At 38.3% G+C, this 15,059-nt stretch overlaps 1 long non-coding RNA gene across 1 annotated transcript; it reads left to right on the forward strand.

Moving 5' to 3' along the window:
* The first annotated feature begins 5,446 nt into the window (after positions 1–5,446).
* On the forward strand, positions 5,447–13,319 carry LOC139833193 (uncharacterized). Its single transcript, XR_011748504.1, has 5 exons — positions 5,447–6,560; positions 7,351–7,410; positions 8,296–11,354; positions 12,145–12,204; positions 13,090–13,319. It is a non-coding gene; the product is annotated as an uncharacterized lncRNA (long non-coding RNA).
* Positions 13,320–15,059: the final 1,740 nt, after the last annotated feature.

Below are 15,059 nucleotides of genomic sequence, written 5' to 3' on the forward strand. Positions count from 1 at the left end.
ACTACTTGGATGATCATCCAAACCTTTTATGCAGGACTGAATTTTTCTTCACAAAACCTATTGGATTCAGTTGCTGGAGGTACTTTTATGCCCATCACTCTAGGCGCCGCAACAAAGCTTCTTGATAATATGATGATTAATTATTCTGAATGGCACACGGAAAGAGCTCCACAAGGTATGAAGGTAAATTCTGTCGAAGAAACCTCCTCCTTGAGTGATAAGATTGATGCTATTATGTCTATGCTTGTGAATGGTAGGACAAATGTTGATCCTAATAATGTTCCATTAGCTTCATTGGTTGCCCAAGAAGAACATGTTGATGTGAACTTCATTAAAAATAATAATTTCAACAACAATGCTTATCGAAACAATTCTAGTAACAACTATAGGCTATATCCTTATAATAATGGTAACGGGTATGGTAATTCTTATGGGAATTCCTACAACAATAATAGGAATACACCCCCTGGTCTTGAAGCCATGCTTAAAGAATTTTTTAGTACACAAACTGCTTTTAACAAATCTGTTGAAGAAAAGCTTGGAAAAATTGATATACTTGCTTCTAAAGTTGATAGTCTTGCTGCTGATGTTGATCTTTTGAAATCGAAAGTTATGCCTAATGAAAATAAAGATATTAAGTTATTTGCTACAGCAAACGCCATCCAAGTTAGAATTAATGAGAATATAAGATTGATGGCCGAATTGCGTGCTAGGTGGGAAAAAGAAGAAAATGCTAAAGATAACAATGTAGCTATAGTTTGGACTATTACCACCACTAGTAACGCTAATTCTTCACATGTTGCTACACCTCCTACTATCAATGGTAAAATAATTGGTGTTGGCAATGTTTCTACTCCTAATGCAAGGCTTGCAAAACTGCCTGAAACTGCTAAAACTGCTGAAACTGCTTGTGATAGAACTGCTGAAATTTTTTCCAATATTGGGGATAATGATCCCATTGCTTTAGATCATAATGGTTTAGATTTTGATGATTGTCATATCTCTGAAGTTATAAAGTTCTTACAAAAACTTGCTAAAAGTGCTAATGCTAGTGCTATAAATTTGGCCTTTACGAAACATATTACAAATGCTCTCATAAAAGCTAGAGAAGAGAAATTAAATCGCGAAACTTCTATTCCTAGGAAGTTAGAGGATGGTTGGGAGCCCATCATTAAGATGAAGGTCAATGATTTTGATTGTAATGCCTTATGTGATCTTGGTGCAAGTATTTCCGTTATGCCTAAGAAAATCTATAATATGCTTGACTTGCCACCATTGAAAAATTGTTATTTGGATGTTAATCTTGCTGATAATTCTACAAAGAAACCTTTGGGGAGGATTGATAATGTTCGCATTACGGTTAACAATAACCTTGTGCCCGTTGATTTTGTTGTGTTGGATATTGAATGCAATGCATTTTGTCCCATTATATTGGGAAGACCTTTTCTTCGAACTGTTGGTGCTATTATTGATATGAAGGAAGGTAATATTAAATATCAATTTCCTCTCAAGAAAGGTATGGAACACTTCCCTAGAAAGAGAATGAAGTTACCTTTTGATTCTATCATTAGAACAAACTAGCACAGTGGCCCTCGCAAAAGCGAGGGCATCATCTTTAGCATGTTTTTTTATTTCTATATTATAAATATAATTTCCATATTACTGATATCCTTTCATCAATAAATCAACAACATTGTATACCTATATAAAACATTAATTAAGTTGCGGGGTTCTCTTGCTATGCGGGAGGAGTGACATGTGGATTTTAACTATAATATAGTATGCTCCTTTCTTTTATCAGGTTAATTTTCTTCGTTTGAATGGGAGGGTTTTAATTGATACATTTAAGAATACATATGACATACACATTTCTACCATTTTATTGTTCTATATTTTCATATTAAGTAAATTATCATGTTTTCCCATCGGAAATTCAATTCGGCTCCTGGGTGCGTATGCTCCCTCTACCAACAAAACATATTTCGAAGTGTGGAAAAATTTTGACAAAAAATTCTACATGTACATCTCCACAATATATGTGTATGCGTCAAGTTTCACGAAAAAATAATATTTTTTGTGGCCTATGTAAAAAAGAGAAAACTTATCCTGTGGAAAGCATTGTTTTCAGCACTGAATTTTGTCTTTTTTACACACGTCATATGATAAGTTCATTTTCTATGAAACAACTTTGTGAGCGCGTAGCACGTGAAGATGTACGTGCGAATTTTTTGTTCCAATTTTTTTGAAATTTAAAATATGTGTAAGATGCATTTCAAAATATAGGGAGCATATGCTCCCATGTTCCAAAACACCACTCCCTATTTTCTCTAAAGTATGTATCACAGATTCAAAAAATGTCAAAATTGTTTGAAGTTTCCTGTCTGAACCTATCTTTTGTAGTAAAAGAAAACTGTAGATAAATATTAATACTTGTTTTATAAATAATTTAAGATGGAACATCAAAGGAAGCATAAAACTCTACAGTTTAAAAAATTATAGGAGTACCAAATGACATCATGTAAATCTAATTCCACATAAATATGCATCATATGCCTTCACCATCATTTTACAACAATGTACACTACGGGAAGATTGTTATGGAAAGCCATATCGATACATCAAGGAACCAATTAATTTGAAGCAACTCCTGATGTGGTTGGGAAAAATCTCGCATGGCAAATCGGTGATTGAACGTAATCATGTAATAAAATTCTGTGAGTTGTTTGCCTGGAAGTGTAGCATTATGTTTTATCATGTTTTCCTCGTTTTGAAGGTTTAATCTATTAGATTGTTCTATGATCTCTCTGATAGCTATTCTGTTTCGCTCTACGACGACAGAGTTCCAATGACTACAATGGCTACATCCTTGCCATCTATTAGGATGATATAATGTAGGTTCTCCTTATCTCTCAAGTGGCCATATGAACTCCACAACTCCATCAGTACTGCTCTAATTTTTTTTACTTGTTCCAAGTCCCCTTTTAGCACATATTTGCCACATAAATGAATATATTGTGCCTTGAAAGCAGAATTTGCCACATAAATGAATATATTTCTACAACTTGTAATTTCCTAGAATTTTTTTCTTACACGCATCAGTATATCTTCAAGTATGAACTCAGAATAAGAAAGAATAAAATACAAGTTTGTTGATACAATGGCTTGATTGCTCTAGGTCGCAAATGAAAGAGTGCATTTCCAGTCTCACGGAACTTTGAATCATAGATTGGTAGCTGGGTAAATTCTCGAAAACATGAACATACTCTATGAAAATAAGACTGTTATGAATATGTGAAAATAACACTAAATTCAACAATTGATGAGAATAAAAAAGGAATTTACAAAAAAAAATTGCATGCTTCTTAATGGTTCGAGCCCCAACAGAAACACAATTTGGTTAAAAAAGCTGGGTGCGGCGTGAGATGCAACATGGTGCGAATAATAAGAAGCAATAGAGACTGTAAAATGTACTTCTCAATCAAGGAATAAGCAACGGAACAAATATCGGAACTTGGAGGAGATTTTGGAAAAATGAGAACTTTCCAAAATAAGTGTATATTCATAAGGGTAATACCTACATCTCGTAATAAGAGAAATGACATCGTATTATTATGATGGACATAGAAGAACTAAAAGGCCAGCGATGACTGTTCCGCAAGTAAGCGGATATAAGCTTGTAAAATTTTGAAAAACTAAATGCTAGATTTCAGTTTCACAAAGAGCCACCAAAGGGACACATGTTCACTAAATATAGTAAAATAATTCTGTGTAGATAATGCTCATGTTAACAATTTTGTATCCTCCTACATGATATGAGCAACACAAAAGAGAACTTCATAAGCATGGTAATGCTACTACTGTGAAAAACATTTAATTCAGATATTACATCATGAGAAACTAATTTTATAATGCAGAAGGGAATGACAAAAGGAAAACTGTTCACTCCTAGAGAAATTATCAAACAACTTATTTTATCTGGACCTTTGAAAACATGATACATGCCCAGACTGGATCAAGCAATCTATATGTGTAACTTATACAAAAGGCTTAATCATGAAAACGAACATGTACCACAGTAATATTCTGGTCAGAAGCTTTCTATAAAACTAAACATGGCAGCGTTTGTAGTCGAAGGCGAAGCTTTTGACTTTATACTGTTGTAGTGCTCCTTTAGTGGTTTTAAGACAGACTGCTGTCTGCTAGCTGTTGCTGCTAATCAAATAATCAATTGAATGCAGCGCTGACTGCTTTCACCAAACCAAAACACAAAAACCTAGCAGCATCATATTAAGCTAAAATTGAGGTCGAATCACATGCATAATATGAGAGGAAGAAGAGACAAACGAACATATAAAATATTTGTACTGAGATTGGAAGATCATGCTTCCGATTCTTTTCTTCTCCTTTTGCTAGGTGGATCTTCTTGATGGCAAGGCTGTTTGCTTCCGTCTGTGAAATTGCAAACGAAGAATAAGAAAAAAGTAACAGGCTCCATATTCGAGATACTGAGGAGAACTTGAGAAGCATTAATCAAAGTAATAGGTACATGGAGATAAATTAAAGATCCAAGTCGTGCTATCGTACGTCACGGCTGCAGCAGAAGACATGGTCGCCCTAGAAGGAGTGGATCATGATGATGAGGTGGTGGGAGGATAGAGGCAGCACCAAATCTTACACACTGATCTGTGGCGGAAAATCAAACTTTATGAACCCGATTTTCCTTGTTGTTCTGCTGCCGATATCTCAATCTAGCTAGTCAAAACAAACTCGAGGTTTAGAGAAATTCTAGGATGAGATGTGCTCAATGTTATCCGGATAATGGAAGTTAATAAAGTACCATGTTATTCCAGATTTGCTTCTTCCATCACGTGCTTCCTTGACCTTGCTACCATGCACTGCAAAAATAGATGGACCTGGCTTTCAGCTGGCCGTGAGGCAAATCTTCAATGAATCGATCCATCTTCCTGGTACTCCGTATAAGCAAGATATACTCCATCAATGTTGTATTGTGTGCGTGAGGTAAATCTACAACAGATCTTGCATGGCTGCATCGTGCATGGTGTATGCATGACAACATGAGGCGTACCTGGCGACGCTGATGTGCATGTAGGGGATGAGATCGAGTCGACCTAGCAAAGGGATAGACGAATACGCGCGTGCGTGCGTCAGGCCACCCATACAAGACCAGAATACGGCGACGGCAGCATGCGTTAGGGATTGGTAACCTTTTGTGACGATGCAGATCGGAATATGGCGGCGGCATCATGCACGCTACGGATTGGTAATCTTTGTGACGATGGTGTAACATCCCAAAATTTTCCAAATATTGGAATGTAAAAATAAATAAATTTAGTTGATTGAATTGTTTGTCTTTGTTGAAATTTCACAAGGAATTAAAACTTTTTGAGTTTTATTTAAAAGCCTTCCCAAAATAAGTTCTATAAAAACATTTGAGTTATTGCGACTTCAATATTAAAATATATGTTTGAATTAAAACATGTGAAAGGTTCCAGGTTCGAAAAAATATATATTTTAACGGTTTGATTTCACAAAATTTAAATTGTGTTTCTAGTTTTACAAATAGACTTGTAGGACAAGGTATGCAAAGGGTCCAGTTTTAAAATGTTTCAAAAGCTTTTGTTCATAAACACTTGAATCCGATTTCAAGTGCACAAAATCTATTCTTGTATTTCTGTTTGAGTAGCAAAATAGTCGGACAATGTCCTAAAACAGTATTTATGAACTTAAAAATTTATTTATAATAATTTGAGCCTAAATCAGAATCTAGATTTTAGAATAGAAAAAAATAATAATAGTGAAGCACGTTCGCGTGAAGCAACCAGGGAGCCAGCCCGCCAAACACCGCGCGCGACGCGCGCGTACGACCGAGCCGTCCCAGTGCGTCCACACGCAGCGCACGCACATACCGAGCAAGCAACGCAGCAGCCCTGCAGATCCTTTTTTTTTCTATTCTGACACGCGGGACCCGCCGTATCATCCCTAACCTCCAGCCTGAAGTCCACGCGCAACACGGAAACGACTTGGAAACAAGTTCCACAAAAATCTCACCAAAACCGTCAAAATTTCCCACGGATTTCTGCGCCTCTATATAGGCCAATATCTCCTCTGTTTTTGCCCCCTAAAAGCCCTAGATTTAGCGTCGCCAGGATGTTGATACTGCTCGCCGGAGTAGCTTGCCGTCGCCGCCGTCATTCGCCAATTCCGGCACATATCCGAGGCTAAAGACTCCGCTTCTATCTCCTACTTTTCCAATTATTTCGTCTGCTTCTTTTGACACTGGTTGGCCGTCCTAAAACGCAGCGTAGTCGCCGCCATCAACGACACCGAAGTTCACCGCCGGTCAACGCCTCCGTTCGTCCACGGCTACCACACGAGGAAGAGAAAGACAGCACCAAGTATGTCACCGTGATCTCCGTGCCGCGATGCTTCTCGTCGTGCACCTCTCCTCTCCGAACACCGGCCCTTTCTCCGAACACCGGTAAAGCGTCGCGCAAGTCGACCATCGAATCATCGTCACCAGCAACACACGATGAGCATTGGTAAATCCTTTCCCCAGCACCTAGGTAGGATGTAGCATGTGCAGTATCCCTGGACAAGCCTATGATTTTTAGACACGTATTTTCTTTTATCACGCATGGACATAGATTGAGCTTTGTACTAGTTCACGCGCACGATCGATCTGTTCGTGCTATCGTGTATGTACTAGCTCACCTCTAACTCTAAAATTCAATATCAAATCATTCATAACTCAGTTTTAGATGATTCCTTTTGCATTGAGTTCGTAATTGAATTCTCTGCAACTTTCGTGTAGAAAGTTTCTCCATCCGAGAAACTTTTTCTGACAACTTTTCGGACAAAATTATTAAAAGTCCGCGAAATGTTTAATCTTTTAAAAATTATAAATATATTTTTGTAACTCGGATTTTAGCAAATAATAAAGCGTTGGATTCAGAAAAATGATAAGCACAACTTGTTACTGTTAATTTGAGATTTCACGTAACCTAAGGATTTTTCAAATTAATAATATTGTTTATAGTATTTACACTATATTTTAAATTATATAAATGATCTTAAGTTGATTCTAGTCCAAAATTAAATATAAAGAAATCTCCCATACACTAGAATACTTATTTGTGATTTTCGAAATTATTTTATGCATAAGTTCACAGTTTGTATTAAAATGTTTTTTTGAAATTCCTATTGAATAAACAAATTCTTATAAACTAGTTTCGAACCTAAATTATTTTGAGAGTATGCATGCATTATTTTGTTATGTGTTTTCTCTGTTTGTGCTCTCTAGATATTTATTGTGATTATTTTATCACCTAGATCGTGCGGAGTGTAACACCTGTTCTTGCAAGAAGAGTGCGAACGCCAACGACAAATAAGGCAAGTGGAACTTTTGATCATAACAGATCTATTGTTTTCCTATATGTGCAGTAGGATTTTAGTACAAGTACATGTGTAGGATTGTTATTGATGGATTGTGTGCTATTGCTATCAAACCCGCGCAGGATAGCCATATGTTTATTATGATTGGATTCATTGCTCGTCAACCTATGTTTGATTGCTTGGATACGCTTACCTTATAAGTGGGTGGAATATCATGTCATGGGTATGTATTAGTTGAAAGGTTAGTTTTAGTCGACAAAATAACAATTGGATGAATTGGGGCGGATATGAATAGTACTTGAGAAGGTTGTAGGTCGACCGACATGGTAAGGGCTTTGAGCCAGACTTACTGACATGTATAGGTCGAGTGGCATGGTAAGGGCAGAAAGCCTGACTTACTGACAAGTACACTAGTTGATGGGAGGGTGGCATGGTAAGGGCGTTGCGCCTGACTTACTGACATGTTCACTGGTGGTGAGTGGCATGGTAAGGGTGTTGAGCTAGACTTACTGACATGTACACTTGTGATGAGTGACATGGTAAGGGTGTAGAGCCTGACTTACTGACATGTACACTAATGGAGTGGAGATTAGCATGGTAAGGGTATTGAGCCTGACTTACTGACATGTGCAATGAAGAAAAGGAGATTAGCATGGTAGGGGCCCTGAGCTTGGCCTACTCACATGTGCACTATAGGAGTTCGGAAATTAAAATCGCTGGGATAAAAACTAGGATGATAATATGATTGCTTTGTGCAAAATAAAAGTTTGAACCCTCACCTTGAAAATGTACTTGATAGGTTTGTTATAAGTCTCTAGTTATACTCGCCAATACAATTCCAAATGTATTGACCCTGCGTGGCTGCAACGTTTTATGTTGCAGATATTTTGATGAACGCGTGAGGTTCGATGGTTAGGGTTACGAGTCTATACTCGACATGCTCGCCTGTGGCACATGAAGACTAAGGACTCCATGCTATTATGGTTCGTTGTGAACTCTGATATTGAGCTAGCCTTGTGCTATGCAATTTGTAAGTTATTATTTAATTTTGGATCATGCGATGTAATAAATACCTTTGTTTCTTGGTATTACATCTTAAACTGTGTGTGCTAGCGATTGATCCAGGGACTAGCACTATTAAGCACAGAGATTCAACCCGTACCGGGTCGGATCGCTACAGATGGTATCAGAGCATTGTGTTGACTGTAGGTTCGTGACCCTAGGTTTGGAATAGTAATAGGAAGACCTTAGGATGAAAAATCTATCTAAACCAGTTTTATTAAAAGATCTTGCATTTTGAACTTCTTGTATTCTCATCTATTTCACCTTCGAAAGAATTTCCTTTTACCTTAGATGGCCTAACCCTTGAAATCCATCAAGGAAGGACTGATGATGACCATGTACTTTAAGTGTGAAGACCGATGCTTCATATGTTATTATTCGACTTAGCATGATGCATTTTCATGGAAGGCCAACGAAGAACTTGGAGAAGACTTAGATGCATACTTGACAACTAGAAACATACACCACAATGTTAGAAGAAGTTGAAGCATTGGAGGCAGAGATATAATAGACCACCAATAATTCTAATTTATAAGACCAACGATATCGCGATACTGTTATGATCATACCAAATTGTGGCATGACCATACTAGCTGGTTTGTGTTGAAATGTTTTGTTTGATGGTTGATAGAAATTGTTTGTAAGATGAATTGTTTGATCTGTTGTGTTCATGATAGGAATCTTCTTTAGATCTTTTCCATCTATTCCCATCTATACTCAACCCAACAAGTGTTTTATTGACAAATATTCATGAAGACCACCCTAGCAAAATCAACCTTGATGTTCCCTATCTAGATGAAGAATCAAAGAGTGTGAGATACGCAAAACCCTAGTTAAGGATCGATAGAAATGTTTTCAAATAGTTCAATAATGGGGATTGAAATATTGATTCAATTCTCCATGGATTTTTTTATCAAACTTGTGAGGTTGACCAAGTGTTAGAATACGAGTTTCAATAAATCAAATACGGAGTAATGATCTGGGTGCAGGATGGATTGATCACCATTCCTACTACTCTTATTATTCGCTTTCGTAATATTGACTTTGCGAATCTAGAGTCATACCTATAAAAGAGATGTCGGCGAATAAGCCTAAACCCTAGGGTGGATAAATATTATACCCTTATAGTAGGTAAGTGTTGCCAAGCGTAGGACTACAATGAGAATGAACATCCAACTACAAGATGAAGATAGTGGAATATTGTCGATGACACTAACAATTAAGAGGATGAAGGATGTCGTGAAGTCCTCTCATCTTGGTCTTCTGATTGACTCAAAGAGTGACCCATCAGTGCCAAAAGTAGTTCAATAACCAACCATTTGGATTAGAAGCCTAACCATGAGGAAAAGCCTACTCAAATCACTTTAAAGAGATATGTTGTTCACTATATGTGAATAAACATTCGCCTATTGGATATTAACGCTGAAGCCATAGATGGTTCAAAAGATGACCTGGTGTCAAGGCATACCAAAGATGAGCTTAGCCTAAACCCTATACCTAAGATTACCTACAAAAGTTTCTTTTAAGGGTGGTAGCCCACCTTAACATATCCCAAACCCATCTTTCTTGCTAGCTTTTCTCGAATCTCGAGGACGAGATTCATTTTAAGGGTGGTAGTCTGTAACATCCCAAAATTTTCCAAATATTGGAATGTAAAAATAAATAAATTTAGTTGATTGAATTGTTTGTCTTTGTTGAAATTTCACAAGGAATTAAAACTTTTTGAGTTTTATTTAAAAGCCTTCCCAAAATAAGTTCTATAAAAACATTTGAGTTATTGCGACTTCAATATTAAAATATATGTTTGAATTAAAACATGTGAAAGGTTCCAGGTTCGAAAAAATATATATTTTAACGGTTTGATTTCACAAAATTTAAATTGTGTTTCTAGTTTTACAAATAGACTTGTAGGACAAGGTATGCAAAGGGTCCAGTTTTAAAATGTTTCAAAAGCTTTTGTTCATAAACACTTGAATCCGATTTCAAGTGCACAAAATCTATTCTTGTATTTCTGTTTGAGTAGCAAAATAGTCGGACAATGTCCTAAAACAGTATTTATGAACTTAAAAATTTATTTATAATAATTTGAGCCTAAATCAGAATCTAGATTTTAGAATAGAAAAAAATAATAATAGTGAAGCACGTTCGCGTGAAGCAACCAGGGAGCCAGCCCGCCAAACACCGCGCGCGACGCGCGCGTACGACCGAGCCGTCCCAGTGCGTCCACACGCAGCGCACGCACATACCGAGCAAGCAACGCAGCAGCCCTGCAGATCCTTTTTTTTTCTATTCTGACACGCGGGACCCGCCGTATCATCCCTAACCTCCAGCCTGAAGTCCACGCGCAACACGGAAACGACTTGGAAACAAGTTCCACAAAAATCTCACCAAAACCGTCAAAATTTCCCACGGATTTCTGCGCCTCTATATAGGCCAATATCTCCTCTGTTTTTGCCCCCTAAAAGCCCTAGATTTAGCGTCGCCAGGATGTTGATACTGCTCGCCGGAGTAGCTTGCCGTCGCCGCCGTCATTCGCCAATTCCGGCACATATCCGAGGCTAAAGACTCCGCTTCTATCTCCTACTTTTCCAATTATTTCGTCTGCTTCTTTTGACACTGGTTGGCCGTCCTAAAACGCAGCGTAGTCGCCGCCATCAACGACACCGAAGTTCACCGCCGGTCAACGCCTCCGTTCGTCCACGGCTACCACACGAGGAAGAGAAAGACAGCACCAAGTATGTCACCGTGATCTCCGTGCCGCGATGCTTCTCGTCGTGCACCTCTCCTCTCCGAACACCGGCCCTTTCTCCGAACACCGGTAAAGCGTCGCGCAAGTCGACCATCGAATCATCGTCACCAGCAACACACGATGAGCATTGGTAAATCCTTTCCCCAGCACCTAGGTAGGATGTAGCATGTGCAGTATCCCTGGACAAGCCTATGATTTTTAGACACGTATTTTCTTTTATCACGCATGGACATAGATTGAGCTTTGTACTAGTTCACGCGCACGATCGATCTGTTCGTGCTATCGTGTATGTACTAGCTCACCTCTAACTCTAAAATTCAATATCAAATCATTCATAACTCAGTTTTAGATGATTCCTTTTGCATTGAGTTCGTAATTGAATTCTCTGCAACTTTCGTGTAGAAAGTTTCTCCATCCGAGAAACTTTTTCTGACAACTTTTCGGACAAAATTATTAAAAGTCCGCGAAATGTTTAATCTTTTAAAAATTATAAATATATTTTTGTAACTCGGATTTTAGCAAATAATAAAGCGTTGGATTCAGAAAAATGATAAGCACAACTTGTTACTGTTAATTTGAGATTTCACGTAACCTAAGGATTTTTCAAATTAATAATATTGTTTATAGTATTTACACTATATTTTAAATTATATAAATGATCTTAAGTTGATTCTAGTCCAAAATTAAATATAAAGAAATCTCCCATACACTAGAATACTTATTTGTGATTTTCGAAATTATTTTATGCATAAGTTCACAGTTTGTATTAAAATGTTTTTTTGAAATTCCTATTGAATAAACAAATTCTTATAAACTAGTTTCGAACCTAAATTATTTTGAGAGTATGCATGCATTATTTTGTTATGTGTTTTCTCTGTTTGTGCTCTCTAGATATTTATTGTGATTATTTTATCACCTAGATCGTGCGGAGTGTAACACCTGTTCTTGCAAGAAGAGTGCGAACGCCAACGACAAATAAGGCAAGTGGAACTTTTGATCATAACAGATCTATTGTTTTCCTATATGTGCAGTAGGATTTTAGTACAAGTACATGTGTAGGATTGTTATTGATGGATTGTGTGCTATTGCTATCAAACCCGCGCAGGATAGCCATATGTTTATTATGATTGGATTCATTGCTCGTCAACCTATGTTTGATTGCTTGGATACGCTTACCTTATAAGTGGGTGGAATATCATGTCATGGGTATGTATTAGTTGAAAGGTTAGTTTTAGTCGACAAAATAACAATTGGATGAATTGGGGCGGATATGAATAGTACTTGAGAAGGTTGTAGGTCGACCGACATGGTAAGGGCTTTGAGCCGGACTTACTGACATGTATAGGTCGAGTGGCATGGTAAGGGCAGAAAGCCTGACTTACTGACATGTACACTAGTTGATGGGAGGGTGGCATGGTAAGGGCGTTGCGCCTGCCTTACTGACATGTTCACTGGTGGTGAGTGGCATGGTAAGGGTGTTGAGCCAGACTTACTGACATGTACACTTGTGATGAGTGACATGGTAAGGGTGTAGAGCCTGACTTACTGACATGTACACTAATGGAGTGGAGATTAGCATGGTAATGGTATTGAGCCTGACTTACTGACATGTGCAATGAAGAAAAGGAGATTAGCATGGTAGGGGCCCTGAGCTTGGCCTACTCACATGTGCACTATAGGAGTTCGGAAATTAAAATCGCTGGGATAAAAACTAGGATGATAATATGATTGCTTTGTGCAAAATAAAAGTTTGAACCCTCACCTTGAAAATGTACTTGATAGGTTTGTTATAAGTCTCTAGTGATACTCGCCAATACAATTCCAAATGTATTGACCCTGCGTGGCTGCAACGTTTTATGTTGCAGATATTTTGATGAACGCGTGAGGTTCGATGGTTAGGGTTACGAGTCTATACTCGACATGCTCGCCTGTGGCACATGAAGACTAAGGACTCCATGCTATTATGGTTCGTTGTGAACTCTGATATTGAGCTAGCCTTGTGCTATGCAATTTGTAAGTTATTATTTAATTTTGGATCATGCGATGTAATAAATACCTTTGTTTCTTGGTATTACATCTTAAACTGTGTGTGCTAGCGATTGATCCAGGGACTAGCACTATTAAGCACAGAGATTCAACCCGTACCGGGTCGGATCGCTACAGATGGAGTAGCTAGCAGACTGGGAAATCATAGCGTGAGAAGGACCGATCGACATCGAGAGCACCCATGACCTATCTAGGGCATGGCGGCCGCGTCAGATCGGGTTGCTCCGGCAGCCATGGTTACATTTTTTGTGTTCACGCTATCGTTTATTGGGATTGAAAGGGAAGATGCAGTACCGAAGCGATGTCAACACCCGGATTTTTAAGTCCAGATGCCTGTTATGCCATACATCGCAATCCCAAAAATATTGTTGTTGCGAGACATAACAGTTGAATATCATAAGTCATCATTCATTACATACCATATTCGTCTTACAAATAGAGATCACATGATCCAATATTACACAAAGAGTTGATCTATTGATCAACATACACAAAGTTCATAGTTTCATAGCGGAAGCGTAAATAGAAGGGACTCTCTAGTCCACAGGCCAACGTCTGACATCAGAAGATTCCCTAGTTGTCGTAGGCGTCCTGCTGGTCGTCATCTTGATAGTTCTGCTCCTCTTCCTAGTCTGGCCATTTGAATAGCCAGGGACACAGCCGTGAGTACTTTAAAGTACTCGCAAACTAATACTAAGGTAAGCGATAACAATTCTAGTAAGGGGTGCTAAGCTCTAGTTTATTTTGCATAAAGCCAATTTTAGTTCACAAACATTTTTGTAAACAACTCTTCATGTGCTAACTAACTCAAGTGGTAACATTAGTGTCATTCCCACAACTCCGTAGTGATTCAACGTCAATGTCACCTTTCCAGTTCAAATTCACAAGTCACCCTTCACCATTCATAGTTTTCGAAAAGTTCTGATGACGGAACGGTATGGCCTTTCCAACTGTCCATAACCGAGGACGCGGCTATTCGAATAGGTTTAACTCTGCAGAGGTTGTACACTTGTGCCACAACAATTGCAATAGTTCGTCAGGGGTAACTGGCCCTGATTTATCGTACGCAGTACGCGAACTACCAATCATAACCTTTCATTTACATACCCTAGTATAGGCACCTCTCCCCATGAGCTTGGCCTCCCAGTGAAGACAGACAGTCAGCCTGGGAACTGCACAGGGCTTGGGCCGGACATTCACCTCATTTCGCATCATATCATATCGTTTCTATTGTGGTAGAGGCAGCTTTCGGCATAACCCCGATGACGCTTGTTTAGAGGGAACCCATACTAAGACACACAAACTTCCGGTTAAGCCCTACCCAGTATCGGGTATTGTGGGGGTACTTGTAAAATTGGAATGGTATCGCATCCGAACCCAACCATCAGTGTTTTTGTAAAATTCACCAAGTCATTCACCCGTCATATCCACCTTCAAAAGCTTTCAATAGAATGACTCATCATTCCAAGGTTTTCAAAGTCATTTCATACACACTTGTTCCCATCCAGACTAGTCATCTTTAATTTAGCACTAGCATCTAAGTATGATGGGGTGCTAGGTACTTTGTTTTGCTTCTAGGCTAACTTGATACTCTTGTACTAATCCAATACTAACCAAGTGAATCATGAATCCAAAAGTACTTTGATAAAACAAAAGTAAATAAAGCTTGTAAAGTAAAACTGGGAAATAGGATCATAAGCATAAAGTAAATTGGGTAATGCCTTGCTCATGGTGAGCTTTGCACTTTGCAAGAGTATTCTCTTGCTTTGCTTGAGGGAGACTAACTTTA

Source organism: Lolium perenne, chromosome 7, assembly GCF_019359855.2.
Source record: "Lolium perenne isolate Kyuss_39 chromosome 7, Kyuss_2.0, whole genome shotgun sequence".
Classification (NCBI taxonomy): domain Eukaryota; kingdom Viridiplantae; phylum Streptophyta; class Magnoliopsida; order Poales; family Poaceae; genus Lolium; species Lolium perenne.